The following is a 16,630-nucleotide window of genomic DNA, read 5'->3' as shown; positions in this document are numbered from 1 at the left end:
ATTGGTCACATTTTGCTTCTCTTGTTGGTTTCCCAGGAAGCTAAAAACCTCTGTAGTATTCCACTGCCCTTCAAATTGAATAATAAAATGTTAATTTGTAAAAAACCAAAAAGACATTTCATAGGCTCAAGAAGACTACAGTTAATAAATAGGCAGAGTATGCTGGGGTAAGTGTGAAGATGCAGGCAGCTGGGTTGTCCAGGGAGCTCAGTGGAGAGCGCAGAGGGGCCTCCAGGGTCTACTCCTCACTTGTCCTGGCTCTCCTTCCCCAAGTCTCTGCTTCTGTTTAGGCTCTCGTCTCTTGCAAGGATTATAAATGTCTCCTAACTGATCTTCCAATTCACCTTCCATACTGTTTCCAGAATAATATTTTTGAAATGCATTTGAAAACCTATCACTTCCTTTATCTAAAATGCCATAGAACTAATTGCCTTACAGGCTACCAACTTCGCTTTTAATAGGGCATGCTCCCCTCCACGGTCTCATCTTACTCCTCGCCCCTCTCCCACTCTAGCCTCCCCTTCCCTCTCCCACCCTAAAACTTCCTAAATGTCCTTCAGTTCCCTAACTCTACTCTGGGGTTCCATACTCCCAAGCCTTTACTCAACGCAGATTGCTTTGCCCTCTCCCTTTCTTGTTGGGTAGTTGAATATTCATCTTTTAAGGCTTATCTCCAGTTTCTCTAGGAAGCTTTTCTGAACCTCTGAGAGATCTGATACCTTTGTGTGTCTGTGAACTCTAGATGCACTCCTATCTCAGGTTGTATCAGTCAGAATGGGTAAGTAATGCTGCAGTAACAAACACCACCACAATCTCAGTAGTTTAACACAACAGTTTTATTGCTCACTCATGCTACCTGTTGGGTCAGTGGGATGGGGTTAGGGGCCTCTGATCACCGTAATCACTTGGAGATCCAGGCTAAATAAAGCGCCACCAAAAGAGGGCGCTGTAATATCTGTCATTGCGTTGTCAATTAGCACTTCTGCCCAGAAAAAACAACACACATTTTTATGCTCACATTTCACTGAGGAGAGCAAGTTATTTGGATATGCTTAACTTCAAGAGTGCCGAGAAATTCAATCCTACCATGTGCCTGGAAGAAGGCAGAAAATAGGAAAATTGGTGAACAGCCTAATGACTACCACAGCTTGGTGCAATGCTTACTTGCTTCCTTCTCTCTCTTCTACCGGACACTGGGGATCCCAAGCTTGTCACTGGGTCCCTGCCCTTGACCAGTTTGTGCTCCAGTCATGAGGAGAGACCAGTAAACCAATGGATTGTAATTCTCTGTGTTAATATTATAGTCCAGATTTGACTGGAGTGTTGGTTGGGGAAATCCAGTGAAAGTAGAGCAGTGGATTATGGGAGAGGTGAACGGGGAAAGGGACAGTCTTAATTTTCTTGCCCCTGAAAGCAGAGCCTGAGATGTAGGTGTAGGCAGTTAATTTAGGTGATTCCAGAAAGCAGAAGTGAGGCAATGTGATATTGTGAAGAAGGAAAAGCCAATTTAGGAGGATAATAGTGAAGTTACTGTTGTGTGCAATGGGAATTTGATTCCACTGGAACTTTTTGAAGAGAGAAACAGAATGTCTCTGGAAATTGCCCACTGGAAGGACAGGAGGCAGGAATATTTAGCCACCAATTTCCATTCTCTGATTGATTGCAGGTTGACTCTGAGACGTTAGTTTCCCTGCTTTTCCCACTTGTGCTTGCCCATGGGGCACTGAGGCTCTGGAAAAGGTCCAGGTTGGGATGATTTAGGTGAGTCTGAGCTCCAAAGAACTGTCTACCTTAGCCATAGCTGAAATCAAAAAGGGGCAGAGAAGATACAGGGCACAGGAAGTGGCTGCTACAGGGGCGTAATGTTTATCGAATTACTGCTTCCTGTCAGTTGCTGTGGTAGGTGCTAATTTATGTACTTTACCTTCATTTAATACAGCAATCTTATGAGGTAGGTTTTGTGGTAATGGATAGAAAGATGTCATCCGAGCAAGGATAATAGGTGGCTCTAACAGGGTGGCTTTACCTTCATTTGGCCATTTTTCCAAAAGGTCTGTCTCAGAAATGGGATTTTAAAAATGCAGATATGACTAGGCTCCAAAGAACTGACTCATGCTATAACACTCATGAAAGACTAATGTATGAATGGCTCATTTATTTAAAAAAAATTTTAGGGGCGCCTGGGTGGCTTAGTCGGTTAAGCGTCCGACTTTCGCTTAGGTCATGATCTCGTGGTTCGTGGGTTCGAGCCCCGCGTCGGGCTCTGTGCTGACTGCCAGCTCAGAGCCTGGAGCCTATTTCAGAGTCTGTGTCTCTCTCTCTCTCTGACCCTCCCGTGCTCACGCTGTCTCTCTCTCTCCTAGAAATAAATAAAAATATAAAAAAAATTTTTAGCAGTTTTCATTTTGGGAGAGAGAGAAGAAGAGCATGAACAGGGGAGGGGCAGAGAGAGGGGGAGACACAGAATCTGTAATAAGCTCCAGGCTCGGAGCTGTCAGCACAGAGCCCAATGTGGGGCTCGAACCCATGTACTATGAGATCATGACCTGAGCCAAAGTTGGACGATTAACTGACTGAGCCACCCAGGTGCCCGTTGAATGGCTCATTTATTAATTTCAGTGGTAGTTGTAACTTGCAAGATGATTCAATACTCATATTCCCCGAGCTTTATTATTTATTTGTTTGATATTTTCGACAGTGCCTATTGTGTGGCAGGGTCTTTGTGTGTGTTTTGTCTAGTCTTTTTATTTGTTTGATCTGAGAGGTCAAAGGGGGTTAAAACTTTTTATATTACAATTTTTTATTATGGAAACTTTCAAACATACACAAAAGCAGGTAGAATACACAGATAACCTGGCTTCAACAATTTTTGAGTTTTCCAGCCTTGCTTCATCTGGCCTCCCCCTCCCACTGGAGAATTTTAAAGCAAATGCCAGATTTCATATCAGTTAATCTGTATATACCATTGTTTGTATACTTAACATCAGAAGAGTTTTAAGACCATATCACCCCAATGATCATACCTAACAAAATTAACCATAACCCATAATATCATCTGCTATGGCTTCTCTATGTTCAAATTTTCCTGATTGTCTCAGAAATGTCCTTTTACAGTTGGTTTGTGAGAATCAGGATCTAAGCAAGGGCCACACATTGCATGCATTTAAGCAATATGACTCATAATTCTTTCAGTCTATAAAGAATTCCACCTTTCCATGACAATTATTTGTAGAAGAATGCACATCTTTTGTTCTGTTACTCCATGTACTCTAAAAATGGAATAAAATTCTAATTCAGAGAACAATTAAACATTTTGTAAAAAATATTCAGAGGGATTTCATTTGGGAGAAGCTGAAAAGTGAAAAGAAATGTTTTAAGGGAACTAAAAGACTTGAGATTTTACATAAAAAATTTATAATGAAATTATGTTTTAAAATTAAATTTGGGGGAGAGGGTGGGAAATGGCTGGAAAGGGTACAAGAGAAACTTCTGGGGTGGGTAATGTTCCGTATCTTTTTAAAAAATATTTATTTATTTTTGAGAGAAAGAGCACGTACAGGGGAAGGGCAGAAAATCTGAAGTGGTGACAGCAGCGAGCCAGATGCAGGGCTCAAATTCAGGAAATGCAAGATCATGACCTGAGCCAAAGTCGGACACTCAACTGACGGACCCACCCAGGTGCCTCAGTTCCATATCTAGATATGAGTTGTGGTTACTCTGGTGACAATCCATGTAAAAGTCAATAAGTTGTACACATAAGACTTGTGCATTTTATGTGTGCTATATTTCAATAAAGAAAAGATAATGCAAGTTGGTGTGTCAAAGGTGAAGACTCACATGTTACTAAAAATAGATTCGACCATTTCATCTAGGTTTTCCAATTTGCTAACATATGGGTTGCTCACAATACCCACTTACAATCCTTTTCATTTCTGTAGAATCAGGAATAATGTCCCCAATTTCATTTCTGGTTCTAGTAATTTGTATCTTCTCTTTTTTCTTAATGTGGCTATCTAAAGGCTGTCAATTTTGTTGATCTTTTAAAAAAAAACAACTTTTGCTTTCATTGATTTTCTCTATTGTTTTTCTAGTTTCTATTTTACTTATATCTGCTCTGATCTTTATTATTTCCTTCCTTCTGCTAGCTTTGGGTTTAGTTTGTTCTTTTTCTAGTTCCTTTAGCTGTAAATGTAGGTTGTTGATTTGAGAACTTTCTTGTTGTTGTTTTTAATGTAAATGTTTATAGTTATACATTTCCCTCTTACTACCTCTTTTGCTGCATCCCATAAGCTTTGGTATGTTGAATTTTAATTTTCATACATATTTAAGTATTTTCTAATTCCCCTTGTGATCTCTTCTTTGGTCTATTGGTTGTTTAAAAGTGTGTTGTTCAATTTGAGTATTCCAGTTCTACTTTTGTTGTTGATTGCTAACTTAATCCTATTGTGATTGAAGAAGATACTGTGTGTGGTATCTATCTTTGGAATCTATTGAGATATAATTTATGGCCTAACACATGGTGTATCCTGGAAAATGTCTCATGTGCACTAGAGAAGGGTGTGTGTGCTGCTGCTGTTGGATAGCATTCTGTACATGATGTCTCTTAGATTTAGTTGGCTTATTGTGTTGTTTAAGTCCTTTATGTTCTCACTTACTTTTTGTCTGATTATCCTGTTTATTGTTAAGAATGGGTTACTGACATCTCCTACTATGATTGTAGACTGCCTTTCTCCCTTAAATTTTGACCCTTTTTGCTTGATATATTTTGGTGGTCTGTAATTAGGTGTGTAAATGTTCTAATTCTTATATGTCCTTGCTGTATTGAACCTTGTATATATGTATAATGTTCTTCTTTGTCTCTTGTAAACTTTTTAAAATTTATCTTTTTATTTTTAAAATATTCTTAAAAATTTTTTAATGCTTATTTTTTTCTTGAGAGAGAGCACAAGCAGGGGAGGAGCAGAGGGAGAGGGAGACAGAGAATCCAAAGCAACCTCCGTGCTGTCAGTGCAAAGCCTGGCTTGGGGCTGAACCCACAAACTGTGAGATCATGACCTGAGCTGAAGTTGGACCCTCAAGTGACTGGGCCACCCAGACGACCAAACAGTTTTTAAAGGTTTATTTATTTATTTTGAGAGAGAGAGAACAAGTGGGGGAGGGTCAGAGAGAGAGAGAGAGGGAGAGAGAGAATCCCAAGCAGGCTCTGCACTGTCAGCTTGGAGCCGGATGTGGGGCTCAATGCAGAGCTTGAACTCACAAACCACTGTGAGATCATTACCTGAGCCAAAATAAAGAGTCAGAGGCTTAACTGATTGAGCCACCCAGGCACCCCTGTATTTTTTAAAAATCCAGTCTGCCAATCTCTGTATTTTGATTGGAGAGTTTAATCCGTTTACATTGAAAGTAATTACTGAGAAGGAGGGACTTACTTCTGCCACTTTGCTGTTTCTTTTCTTTTTTTTTTTAATTTTAAAAGTTTATTTATTTATTTTGAGAGAGTAAGTGAGCTTAATCAGGGAGGGGAAAAGAGAGAGAGAATACCAAGCAGTCTCTGCACTGTCAGCATGGATCTGGATGCAGAACTTGAACTCATGAACAATGAGATCATGGCCTGAGCCTAAACCAAGAGTTGGCTGCTTAACCCACTGAAGCCCCTTCCCAGTGTCCCTTGCTATTCTTATCTAGATGCCTTATAACTTTATTTGTCCTTTATTTTTGCTTTACTGTCTTCTTTTGTGTTTAGTTGATTTTTTCATAGTGAAACATTTTAAATTCCTTTATTTACTTTTGTGTATATTTCATAGTTATTTTCTTTGTAGTTACCATGGGGATTACTTTTAATACCCTAAAGTTATAACACTAATTTGAATTTATACCAGCTTAATTTCAATCACGTACAGACTGCACCCTTATGTGCTGTTCCCACTCCTTTTGGTTGGTGATGTCAAAATACTATAAGGATATATTTACTGCCGCTGAACTGTAACTTAAAAATGTTTCAGATGATAAATTTTGTTATGTACACTTTACCACAAATTTTTAAAAATATGGCTGATTTTTTAAAAAGTGGGATAATTCTATTATCGATGCATTTGCAGAAAAGGAGTATTTATCTTGTAGAGATGCATACTTATGTATATTAACAAGTGAAATGTAATATAGCATCTTGGATTTATTTAAAAGTAATCCCAGGAGTGGCTGGGTCTACAGATTGTTCATGTATTGCTGACTGTTGAAGCTGGTGATAGGTACATGGAGGTTCATCATATTTTATTTTATTTTTCTTTCTTTTTTATTTTGTAAAACTTCAGTCTGCGGAGAGGATGCATAAGAGTCTCCTGTTATTAATACAGCAGGGTGACTCTTTTGGTGTATTGGAACATTTAGGCAGATATTCAAATCACTTTTTCCTGTAAAATGGCTTTTTTTTTCCTACTGGGAAGGAGACGGAGGATGCAAAAGAGGTGCTAAGACTCCCCAGAGACCCTCTGCAAGAATCTTCCTACCTAGTTCCAGAGCTTTCTCCCCTGGCTCCCTAAGTTTCCCTTCATCTGTTTGAATATATACCACATGTACCCAATAAAAAATGCAAAGAGAAATGAAGAGGATTTAGTGAAGAAAATCTCTCTCCTTGCCCCACACCCTATTTTCCAGCCCCCAGTTCTCCCCAAAGACAAATGTCCCATCCAGTTTTTTGTATACCTTTCCAGAGAAATTGTTTACATATAAGGAGCATATATAGTTACAGCCTCTCCCCCCAACTTTTCGGCATAAATGGCAGCAGCCCATATACATGGTTTTGAGTGTCTGCTTAGTTAAAAAGTATATATTATATTACAGATAATATCTTGAGACATGCCACTTCATACATACATAAGCCTTAAGCTTTCAGAGGCTACATAGTATCCCACTGGCCAACTACAAGGTGCTGTGCATTATTCTTCTCTGCTTATGGGCATGGGTTATTTTCAAATGTTTACTCGTGGGGACAATGAATGCTGTAGTGAATATCTTTGTACACCATACCTGTAGGGAAAAGAACTGCTCATTTTGATAGTCCTAATTTAATTCTCACAGGTAACCATAAGGGATTTTGCTGTTGGCTCCATGTATGACAGGTGACAAAACAGGTGAGTAGGACTGTGAAACAGCTAATAAATGTGCCAAGCCAAACCCAAGGTTCCAGGTTGTCTTCAGTCAAAGCATGAATTCCTTCTACTACACGGGGGCTATGTGTGCTGTGTGCTCATAGGGGCATGAGGAATTCTGCCAGGGTGTGACCTTTCATTTGAGTCTGGCAGAAAAGCAAGGCATGCATCTATGTCCCTTTTACACTAGAAAGCTCTCTTGCTGCCCCTTGACACTTAGGGGGTGAGGGTGGGAGACTGCCCTTCCTTGAATCCCAGCTCTGCCCTTTTGGTGGGAGGGAGCTAGTATTCAGAAGAGGAAAGGAAATGGAACACCCCCTATCTCCCCAACACACACACTCCCCAGGATATGGAGGAAAACATTAGGGACACATTTTTTTAATTAAAAAAAACTTTTCAAAAGTAATCTCTACACCTAATGTGGGGCTCAAACTCACACCCCTGAGATCAAGAGTCACATGCTCTACTGACTGAGCAAGACAGTTACCCCTGAGAAGCATTTTGAATGAAAGAGCAGAGGAGGGGCAGTTAGGTCCCCTTCCCACCAAATCTAAGTCCAGACCTGGGGGATGGAGGTGGTGAGAGAGGGATCCAGGGAGGTACAGCCTGAGGCCATCCCTTCCCTTGCCCTCTTCCAGCTGACCCCTGAATACATGAGTCATGGTCACTACCCTCTCACCTGGGCTACACGGGGCAGCCTCTGGTGGCAAGAAGTAGGGGAGGGGGAATGAGACACATCACTGGCCACCCAGGACTGGGAGACCTCGGAGGGATGGGATGGATAGAGGTGAGGTAGGAGCTGTGTTGTGGGCAGATAGAGACACTGGTATATCCCAGGTTTGGTTGTTTACAGGTACTGGGTTTCCACATGAAGGAGTTATGGGAGGTTAGGGACAGGCCTTTTGTTTCTTGGGAGGTCCCCACTCTACCTTTGATGCCTTGCTTAATTCTCAAGAATTAGGGGGCCCTGCGTATAGGAGGATTAGGAGGAACTTAACGGAGGACCATGGGGGAGAAGAAGGGGGGAAATAGTGGGGGAGAGGGAGAGAGGCAAGCCATGAGAGACTCTTGAATGTTGAGAACAAAACTGAGAACTGATGGGTATGGGGGGGAGGGGGGAGATGGGCATGGAGGAGGGCACTTGTGGGGATGAGCACTGGGTGTTATATGGAAACCAACTTGACAATAAACTATTTGTAAAAAAAAAAAAAAAAAAAGAATTAGGGGTGCCTGGGTGGCTCAGTCGGTTAAGCGTCTGACTTTGGCTCAGGTCATGATCTCATGGTTCCTGGGTTCAAGCCATGGAACCATGGCTTGGGCTCTGTGCTGACAGCTAGCTCAAAGCCTGGAGCCTGCTTCAGATTCTGTGTCTCCCTCTCTCTCTCTGACCCTACCCTGCTCACACTGTCTCTCTCTCTCTCTCTCCTAGAAATAAACAAAAACATTAAAAAAATAAGTAAATAAAAAGTGGAAGGGAGCGCCTGGCTGGCTCAGTTGGAGGAGCTTCTTATTTCTTTTTTTTTTTTTTTTAATTTTTTAAATGTTTATTTATTTTTGAGAGAGAGATGCACACAGCATGAGCAGGGGAGGGGCAGAGGGAGAGGGAGAAGCCTGCAACTCTTGATCTCTGGGTCGTGAGTTCAAGCCTCATGCTGGGTATAGAGATTACTTAAACAAATAAAACTCAACAAACAAAAAAAGAAATGGAAGGACTAGAAACCAAAGACACTTTTGTTGCTGATGTAAAGGATGCTGCTTACTTGGAATGAGAATAGGACTGGGGAGGAGGTTCTGCTGAGGTATAATCTTGAGTCTGAGGTATAACCATGAACCTTGATCTTACTCATGGAGCTCGTTGTTTCAATAGACCCCTCTACCCTCAAGTGTCCTTTCTGTGCGGAGGCTGGGGTGAGCACACAAAGAGCAAGAAGGCATACATCCTGTGTAGGTCCTGTAAGAATCTGGGGGACTGAGAGAGCTTCCTGAAGGATTGGAGAATAGAGAAGATGTCACAGGAGAGGGGATACCAAGAGGCAAGTGTCCAGGGGAAGGACATCCCCTGCCCTAGAGGGGAATTCAGGAAGCTCAGAAGAGCCACTTCAGAGAAAGTATTAGGAAGAGGCGCTGAAGCATTGGCTATGACTGTGGACTCAGGAGCCATGCTGCCTGGGTTTGAACCCTGGCTCTGCCACTTAGCACCTGTGTGAATCTGGGGCCAGTCATTTAACATTTCTGTGCCTCAGCTTCCTCATCTGTAAAGTGGGGATAACGACAGAACCTGGGCCATAGGCTTTTTGTGAGGATTAAGTGAGCTTCTGCACATAAAGGGTTTAGAATACTGTCTGGCACATAGCGGGTCCTGTTAATATGAAGTCTTCTTCCCCAGAAGCAGCCTCCGAGACAAGGATTCAAGGACAAATAGTGCATTTGAGAGGTGGTGCCAGGAAACATGGGTAGGGGAGTGGGGCAGTGGGAGAGGGAAGGAAGGGAGTCAATAAAAGACAAGCAAATTTACCATTGCAGATGAATGGAAATTAGCCCCACTGAGGAACCCTGGATTGTGTAGAACATCACAATTGCCCCATGGTGGGCATGTGCCAGCAGGGATATTTATATGCCCCTTTCTTGTAGCTACAGATTGAGGGCGGCTTTCAGGGGGCTTTAGTTCTCCAGCATTCCCAGCTTTCTGGACACAAGTGGGGCAGGACACCAGAGAAACCTTCAGACAAAGAGCTGCTATTGGAAGTCAGTGGCCTTCCCCAGTGGTGGGGCCCAAAGGATGTGAGTGAGGCGAGGACAGATCCTCCATAAATGTGGAGGCGTATTGAGTAATATTGACTCCACAGCTAAAATCACGTGGTAGGCTATGAATCAGCCCAAGTCAGCCTAGTTTCCAAAACTTGGAGGTGATCCGGAAATGGGAATTGGCACTACAGTCACCATGAAAGGTGGCAGATCCTAGGATGTCAGTTAGATCCATGTTTAAGTGCCCAAACTGGACAAAGAATAGACTGGCCAAAAGAAGTCTACACAACAGGGGCCTTGCCCGGTTTACCAGCCGGTTTGCTCTTTGTAGGAAATTTTCAAGGAGCTGAGCTCCCCATGGGAGTAGTAAGGCATTTTGAGAGGCCATCATTTCTTATTTATTTATTTATTTATTTATTTATTTATTTATTTATCTAGAAGTAGCAAGAGAGGAAAAGAGAGAGCATGTATGTGTGGGTGAGGGGCAGAGAGAGAGAGAGAGAGAGAGAGAGAATCTTAAGCAGGCTTCAGGCTCAGTGCAGAGCCTGCCTTGGGGCTCCATCTCATGACCTGAGACTAAATCAAGAGTCTGACACTTAATTGACTGAGCCACCCAGGCACCATCATTTCTTTTTATTTAACCTGTGATAGGAGATAAGTTGCAGAGTATGGTGTGTTGCTTTCTCCCTTTGGAACTGGTTCCCTGGAAGTAAGTATTAGAAGACTTGGATTGATGCGAAGAAATTTGGACAAGAGGAGACGCTGGTAGGAGTGGAGGGCTGTCATTTTAAGCATTATTTACCTTCTTCCTTCCATCTGGGGTGAAAACAGGTTGCATTCACCAGGCTTTTTAATGATGCAAAAAACAGACTAGCCAAGATCACCTTCACCAAATGGAAATCTACTGAAAATCTACTTGGGAGCCTAAGGAGGGGAATAAAGATCTGATGTTTTTAGGTCCAAAGCCTCTCAGGTCATGGTCCTTCCGTACCGGACTGGGCCTCATGGAGAACTGGAACAGGGCCCCAACTCCAATGACCCACTTCTTTGTCTGCTTTGATTTGCCACCAGGCAATGTGGCGTTTCCTTGAACGGTTTCCCATCATAGTTGACCTCCTCTCTTTTGCACGTTGTTGTCTACCGAAATCCATTCTCTTCTAATATAGTGTTAGAGTTACAGCTGTGCACATGGTAAACAAACTAGCGACCACATTTCCCAGCCTGTCGTATTACCAACAGAATATAAGCGCAAGAGCTGGGTGAGTTTCCATGTCCCTACTTGTTCCCTATTTTTTCTTAAAAGTATTTTTTTTAGTTTATTTATTTATTTTGAGAGAGACAGAGAGAGAGACAGAGAGAGAGAGAAAATGGGGAAGAAACATAGAGAGAGAGGGGGAGAGAGAGAATCCCAAGCAGACTCCACACTTGGGACGGAGCCCAATGTGGGGCTCAAACTCTTGAACCATTAGATAATGACCTGAGCCAAAGTCAACACTTAACTGACTGAGCCACCCAGGTGCGCCCCCCTCCATTTTGTTTTCATTCCACTTTCTTGGGACTGGGATGCAGACTTGATAGAGACTTCTTTTGACCATGCAAACAAGGACAATTCTCAATGGTATGGCAGAGCCACCAGATGGAAGGAGCCTGGGATTCTGAGTGATACTGATGGGCCAGCCAGGGCCAGCTAGGGCCACTCTTACCATATCAGCCCTGTCTGCTTACACTGAGGCTTTTACTTGAGAGAGATGTAAACTTCTACCTTATTTAAATCATTGCATTTTGGGTTGTCTTTATTACAGCAGCTTAGATTAGACCCTGATAAGCACATGTCTGTGGGTGTTGCCTTTGGCTCCCATATAGATTTCTAGCCAAGTGTATTAGTTAGAAACATGTTTGGCTGCTAAAACAAAGGCTAGGACAACAGTACCTATGTTGGTTGGTTGAGCATGGGCTGAGCATAAGTGGTTCAGGGCAGTCATGGTAGACCTGTAGGATTGGGGAGCAGAACTTCTTTAATTTTGTTGCTTTGTCATCATCAACACATGACTTCCATCTTGTGGTCTAAGGTAGCTGTTTTGGCTTCTATCCATCTGCCTGCATTCCAGCCAGGGGGAACGGGAGAAGAAAAATTGAGAGACTACCCTGTAAAAAAATGTTAATTTATTTTTTATTTTTTTTTAATTAAAAAAATTTTTTTAATGCTTTATTTCTTTTTTATTTTTTTTAAATTTTTTTATTTTTAATGTTTTTTATTTCTAGGAGAGAGAGAGAGACAGCGTGAGCAAGGGAGGGTCAGAGAGAGAGGGAGTCACAGACTGAAATAGGCTCCAGGCTCTGAGCTGGCAGTCAGCACAGAGCCCGACGCGGGGCTCTAACCCACGAACCGCTAGATCATGACCTAAGCGAAAGTTGGATGTTTAACCTACTAAGCCACCCAGGCGCCCCAGCTTTGTTTATTTCTGAGAGAGAGAGACAGCGTGAGCACGGGAGGGTCAGAGAGAGGGGGAAACACAGAATCTGAATCAGGCTCCAGGCTCTGAGCTAGCTGTCAGCACAGAGCCCGACGCGGGGCTCGAACCCACGAACCCGTGAGATCATGACCTGAGCCAAAGTCAGACGCTTAACCGACTGAGCCACCCAGGCGCCCCAATATTAATTTATTTTTGAGATAAAGAGCAAGGGGGCGGGGAAGTGCAGAGAGAGAGGGTGACAGGGGATCTGAAACGGACTCTGTGCTGACACTAGAGAACCCGATGTGGGGCTCAAACTCACAAACCATGAGCTCATGACCTGAGCTGAAGCTGGATTCTCAACCAACTGAGCCACCCAGGTACCCACGCACCTCTTTCTTTAAGAACATACTCCATGGGCCCAGTGGAAAACTTGCAAGTTTTAATACTTCAGGAAGAAGGGATAATGGGTTCTGACACACTGCTAAGTTTATTTAACTTAACAAATGCTGGGAGAAAGTCATGAAAGAAAAGCACCTCCTTACTTGAAGGCTACATATGAGCTGGGCAGATGTGTTAGTCTGCTTGGGTTGTCATAACAAAATACCCTAGACTGGGTGGCTTAAACAACAGAAATATATTTTCTCACAGTTCTGGAGGCTGGAAGTCTGAGACCAGTGTGTCATCATAGTTGGTTTCTGGTGAGAAATCTCTTCCTGGCTTACAGACACCCATCTTTATGTGGCTTTCCTCTGTGACACATGGGGATGGGAAGGAGGTGTCGAAGAGAGAGAGGGAGGAGGGAAGGAGAGAGAGAGAGAGAGAGTGCACTCTAGTGTCTCTTCTTCTAAAGACACTTGTCCTGGGGCACCTGGGTGGTTCAGTCAGTTAAGCCTTCGACTTCAGCTCAGGTCATGATCTCATGGTTTGTGAGTTCAAGCCTTGCATCAGGCTCTGTGCTGACAGCTAGGAGCCTGGAGCCTGGAGCCTGCTTCAGATCCTGTGTCTCCCTCTCTCTCTGCCCCTCCCCTGCTTGAGCACTGTCTCCTTCTCTCTCTAAAAATGAATAAACATTAAAAAAATTAAAAAAAATAAAGACACTTATCCTATTGGATCAATCCTCCATATGGCCTCATTTAACCTTAATTTCCTCTTTATAGGCCCTATCATCTTTAAGTAAGTCAAGTAAGCTAGGGCTTAAGGATATGAATTTTGGGGTGACATGATTCAGCTCATAGCAGTGGCCTAAGGAAGGTACCCCAAATTCAGGGACTTACGTATTCAGTCAGGTGAGGGGTCATTATGTCCTGATAACTAACAACTCCTGAATTTTAGTTGCCGTAGTGGTTTGCAAAATATGGTCATGAACCTCTCCTGTTCTAGTGTGTGTGCCTCTTTGCAGTATGACTTTGCTATTCCTCACTTCATGAGGTAAACTTTCCCCCACTCTTACTGGCCTTGTGATTTGCTGTCACCAGTAGAACATGGTGGAAGTGACGTTATAGGACTTCTGAAGATGGGCCTCCCTTCGCTTGGGATCTCTTAGAATGCTTTCCTGAGATTGCAGATGCAAGGCTAGAAATGAAAGACCATGGGAGAGCGAGCAAGTTCCAGGTGTCCAGCTGTTCTTGCTGAACTCAGCCGTCAGCTGACTGCAGCTGCATGAGTGAGTCCAGGCAAAAGCAGCAGAAGAATCACCAGGCCAGCCCACAGAGTCATGAGAAAGAAGAAATCTTATTTTTAAGCCCCTAAATTTTGGGTGGTATCTGTTTTTTTTCCAACAGCAGTGGTAATGTAATAGATTAAAACAAAGATTTGTTTTTTGCTCATATTACGTACATATCCTATGAGGATCGGCAGAGGAGAGCTTTTGGTGTCACTCAGGAATGTGAGCTGATGGAGCAGTCACCATCTCGAATGTTGCCACACAGGGGAAAAAGAGCATGGTGAGGACTGCACTGGCTCATAAAGCTTCCATCTAGAAATGGTACATGTCACATATATTCATATTTCATTGGCCAATGCAAGTGGATAGGGAATTTCAATCCTACTCTGTGACTGAAGGGAGATAAAGCCAGAATCTTTGTCAACATCTCTAATATCCACCACCCGTAAGAGAGTTTATTTCTCTGTTAACAATATGAGTAGGAGGGAAGGGCTGATATGACATCAAGACAGTGTCAGGGACCTAGGCTTCTCTGTCTGCTTGCTCCACCATCCTCTGGATGTTGTGCTTGAATCGCCATCACGTTGATATTTTCTTTTTTTAAATTTTCTTTAAAGTTCATTTATTTATTTTGAGAGAGAGAGAAAGAGAGAGAGAGAGGGAGAAAGAAAGAGAGAGAGAGAGAGGAATGAGAGCGAGAGAATGAGAATCCCAGGCAGGCTTTGCACTGTCAGTACAGAGACTAATACGGGGCTCAGTCCCACAAACTGCAAGATGATGACTTGAGCCGAGATCAAGAGTCAGACACTCAACGGACTGAACTACCCAGGTGCTCCTACCACCAGATTTATATTTTAGCCTATGGAAAGGGGAGGACATGCTCCCCTTTGATTTTAGGGGCATAACTTGGAAATTATGTGTATCAGTTTTACTCAATTCCTATTGCCCAGAACCAGGTCACCAGTTACCTAGCTGCCAGGGTAGCTGGGAAATGTAGTCTTTAGCTAGGTGACTATGTGTCCTGCTAAACATCTTACTGTAGAAGGAGGGAAAGAGAACAGATATTGGGTGCCAGGGAGACACAGCAGCAGCTTTGGGACCCCTAACACCAAGGGTATCATGGTCTTCCTGAATTCAGTCAGTTTTGTCCAAGGTGAGCCCTATTTTGCATATGTGTTCCTAAGAAGCTATTTGTGCGTGTGTTTGTATTTTAAAATTTAAATCTTAGTTAACATTTAGTGTCATAATGATCTCAGGAATACAATTTAGTAATTCATCACTTGATGTAACACCCAGTACTCATCCCAACAAGTGTCCTCCTTAATGCCCATCACCCATTTAGCCCATCCCCTCACCCAATACCCCTCCAGCAACCCTCAGTTTGTTCTCTGCATTTAAGAGTCTCTTATGGTATGCCTCGCTCTCTGTTTTTACTTTATTTTTGCTTCTCTTCCCCTATGTTCATCTGTCTTGTTTCACTCAAGTTCCACATATGAGTGAAATCATATGGTATTTGTTTTTCTCTGACTTATTTCACTTAGCATAATATACTCTAGTTCCATCCATGTTGCAAATGGCAAGATTTCATTCTTTTTGATGATCTAGTAATATTCCATTATATATATATGGTTCATATAATGTATATGTATAATATATATAGGTATGTATGTAACACATCTTCTTTATCCATTCATCAGTCAATGGACATTTGGGCTATTTCCATACTTTGGCTATTGTCGATAGTGCAATAAACATTGGGGTGCATGTGCCCCTTTGAATCAGCATTTTTGGATTCTTTGGGTAAATACCTAGTAGAGCAATTCTGGGTCATAGGGTAGTTATATTTTTATCTAAGGAGTTATTTGTAAATCAAAAGAGTTTTCACAAACTTAAACAATCACTTCAGAGATGTTTTCTATCTATCTGCTATCTATTTATTTTAGAGAGAGAGTGAGCACGTGGGTACATACATGTGAGTGGGGGAGGTACGGGGGGAGGAGAGAAAGAGAGAATGAATCCCAAGCAGCTTCACACTCAGTGAAGAGCCCTATGTGGCCTTCATCCCACTACCCTGAGATCATGACCTGAGCTGAAATCAAGACTCAGACACTCAACAATGAGCCACTCAGGCTTTTTTAGATTTAATTTTTAAATTTTTAGATTTAAAATTTTGTCTGTTTGTTTATTTATTTATTTGTTTAAAATGTTTATTTTTTGGGGCACCTGGGTGGCTCAGTCGGTTAAGTGTCCGACTTCAGCTCAGGTCATGATCTCATGGTTCATGGGTTTGAGCCCCGCATCGGGCTCTGTGCTGACAGCTAGCTCAGAGCCTGGAGCCTGTTTCAGATTCTGTATCTCCCTCTCTCTCTGACCCTTCTCTGCTCACGCTCTCTCTCTCTCTCTCTCTCTCTCAGAAATAAATAAAACATTAAAAAATTAAAAAAATAAAATGTTTATTTTTTGAGAGAGAGAGCCCACGTGAATGGTACGAGGGACAGAGAAAGAGGGAGACAGAGAATTTGAAGCAGGCTCAGTGCTGACAGCAGAGAGCCCAATACAGGGCTTGGACTTATGAACTGCTAGATCATGACCTGAGCTGAAGTCAGACGTTTAACCAA

Source organism: Hyaena hyaena, unplaced genomic scaffold (genome assembly GCF_003009895.1).
Source record: "Hyaena hyaena isolate Hyena2069 unplaced genomic scaffold, ASM300989v1 scaffold_830, whole genome shotgun sequence".
Taxonomy (NCBI): Eukaryota; Metazoa; Chordata; class Mammalia; order Carnivora; family Hyaenidae; genus Hyaena; species Hyaena hyaena.
The sequence above is the reverse complement of the archived record's forward strand: the minus strand, read 5'-3'. Positions refer to the sequence as shown.